Genomic DNA, 3185 nt, shown 5'->3' with positions numbered 1-3185 from the left:
TGATGAAGACAAGAAGAAAGTGCAATACGACCTTAAAGCTAAAAACATTCTTGTGTCGGCTCTAGAAAAAAAAGAATTCCTTAGAGTGTTAAGTTGCAAAACGTCGAAAGAAATTTGGGACACTCTAGAAAGGATACATGGAGCCAAAGAAGTACAAAAGTCTACAACAAATAGTGAAGCATCAACATCAAAGCAAAAATCTACATGCTCAATATGTAGAAAACCAGATCATCTAAAATGTGCTTGTCCAGCCCAACAAAAGCATTATACTTTCAAAAGAAAGAAGGACAAGAAGCGTAGAAGAACAAATGTTATATTAGAAGATAAAGATGATGGTTCAAATGCAGAACTCATAATTAAGGAGCAATCACATATTCCATTGACGGCTTCACACAATTCAAATGACGAATATAAGGTTACTAACTTTGAACCAAATGATACTTTTTCATATGATGAGTTACAAAATGCTTGCAATGATTTACATCAAGAATATGTTAAGCTTTCCAAACTTTTCCTAAAACATGAAAATGAATTTTTTATTTTGGAAAGCCATAACAAAATTCTAAAGAATGATATTGAAAAACTCACTTCTTCCTCATGTCAAAAATGTGTTGCTCTTGAAACAAAAGTTTCAACATTAAGTCTTGAACTTAATAAACTCAACAAGAGCAGTCACAATTTAGAAAAAGATCATAAAAGTCCAAAGACATTCATCAGACCGTAGAGGTCTTGGCTGTTCAAATAGTCGTGTGGCTAAAAATGAGAATGTCTTAGGAAAAACAATCGTGGGGAGCACTATAAAGTTTTATAAAGAAAGTGTCCATATTATTATTAATCCTATTTTTAAAATAAAATCTTGGACACATAAACATCTACCCACTTGTTCTTATTATGATAAAATTGATCACACACCTAACACTTGTCATATTAGAAAATATGGTGTGTCATCTGGTCAATACAAATGGATAGAAAAAGGTGCTAACCCCGCATGACCCAAATCACATTGAGTACCTATAAAATCCTTTTAATTTGTTTTGCATGAAAATTTGAGAGCCACCTGCAATTTATGGTACTTGGATAGCGGCTTCTCAAAACACATGACGGGTGATAAAGGTAAATTCTCTGTCCTGCCTCCAAGGGAAAAATTCTTGGAGTTGGTAGAATTGACAAGTCTCCCTCAACTACTATAGAAGGTGTGTTATATGTTGAAGGATTCAAGCACGAACTTCTTAGCATAAGTCAACTATGTGACAAAGGCTTCCATGTGGCATTCTACCCAGATAAGTGCATCATAGAAAGTAAGAATCATCATCACTCTAAACTAGTTGGTAAGAGAATAAACAATATATATATCATTGATATGAATTCATCTTTACCAATAACATGTTTAGTTGCAAACGATAATCATAATGCATGGCTATGGCATATGAGAATTGCTCATATTCACATGGACCATTTAAAGAAACTTATAAAGAAAGACTTAGTTGTTAGTTTACACAAAATGAAGTTTGTTAAAGACAAACTATGTAGTGCTTGTCAAATGGGTAAACAAACAAAAACTTCTTTCAAACAGGCTAGGCCGCCTATCAGGGGCCTATTACCTGGCCTATAACAGACTAGGCCAGGCTTTTTTCACGAACAGGTCAGGCTCAGGCTTTCTAAAAAGCCTATTTAGCTTAACAGGTCAGGCTTTAGGCCACCTAAAAGGCCTATAAAGCCTAACATGACGACCTATTTAGTTATATTATATAAGAATGTTGAAATTATACTTTTTAATATAAGCAATATTATTATATATGTGTAATATTAATATAAAAATGTATATAAAAATATAATTTAATTATTAGAATTAGATGTGCCTAACTAAAAATAAGCCTATAAGCTCATTAAAATATAGACATGGTAGCCTATTTCATGAGCATATAGTATAACAGGCCAAACCAGGCTTTTAAACAGGTCAGGCCTAGGCTTTGAAATTTTCTTTTAACAGGCCAGGCCCAGGCTCCTATGTGTTATATAGGTTGGGCCTGTTTAAGGCAAAGCCTGACTTGTCCTGGCCTGTTTCCACCCTTATCAAATGGGTAAACAAACAAAAACCTCTTTCAAACCAAAGCATATGGTTTCTTCCGATAAACCATTACAATTACTTCATATGGATTTATTTGGTCCCTCAAGGACAAAAAGTTTTGGTGAAAATTATTATGCTCTTGTTATAGTGGATGATTTTTCTAGATATACTTGGACTCTATTATTAGTTCATAAGAATGAGGCATTCAAAGCCTTTAGCATTTATACTAAAAGAGTTCAAAATGAAAAATCTCTAAAAATCGCTGCTATACAAAGTGATCATGGGGGAGAATTTCAAAACTCCTCTTTTGATAAATTCTGTGATGATCTTGGGATCAACCATAATTTTTCTGCTCCTAGAACACCTCAACAAAATGGTGTTGTAGAGAGAAAGAATCGGTCCTTAGAAGAACTTGCTCAAACAAAATTAAATGATACTAACCTCCCAAAATACTAATAGGCTGATGCAGTTAGCACTGCATGTTATGTTTCGAATCGAGTTCTTATAAGACCTATTCTTAGGAAAAACCCTATGAACTCTTCAAAGGTAGAAAACCTAACATTTCTCATCTACATGTTTTTGGTTGTAAATGTTTTGTTCTGAATAATGGTAAGGATAACTTGGGCAAGTTTGATGCAAACGATGATGAAGGAATTTTTCTTGGCTATTCTCTCACGAGTAAAGCTTATAGAGTCTTTAATAAAAGAACTCTAGCCATGGAAGAATCTGTTCATGTAACTTTTGATGAAACCAATCATGTATTAAAAGATGCAATATCCTGTTATGAAGACGACTTGCCAAGTTCCTCTACTAAAGAAAATTATATTGTTGATATTACAACTGAACTTGAAGAATTGAGAATGGATGATAATCTATCTTCTCAAGAAGAGCATATTCACTCAGGTCTACCAAAAGAATGGAGAACTCATCGAAATCATCATATTGACAACATCATTAGTGATATAAGTAAATGTATAACTTCTCGTAAAATGCTTGATGCTTGTCTAAACATGACCTTCGTCTCTCAGATAGAACCCTCCAAGATTGATGATGAAATAGAGGATGAACATTAGATTCTTGCTATGCAAGAAGAATTAAACCAGTTTGAGAGGAATGA

This window comes from Lupinus angustifolius, chromosome LG14 (genome assembly GCF_001865875.1).
Source record: "Lupinus angustifolius cultivar Tanjil chromosome LG14, LupAngTanjil_v1.0, whole genome shotgun sequence".
NCBI lineage: Eukaryota > Viridiplantae > Streptophyta > Magnoliopsida > Fabales > Fabaceae > Lupinus > Lupinus angustifolius.
Note: the sequence above shows the minus strand (reverse complement) of the source record.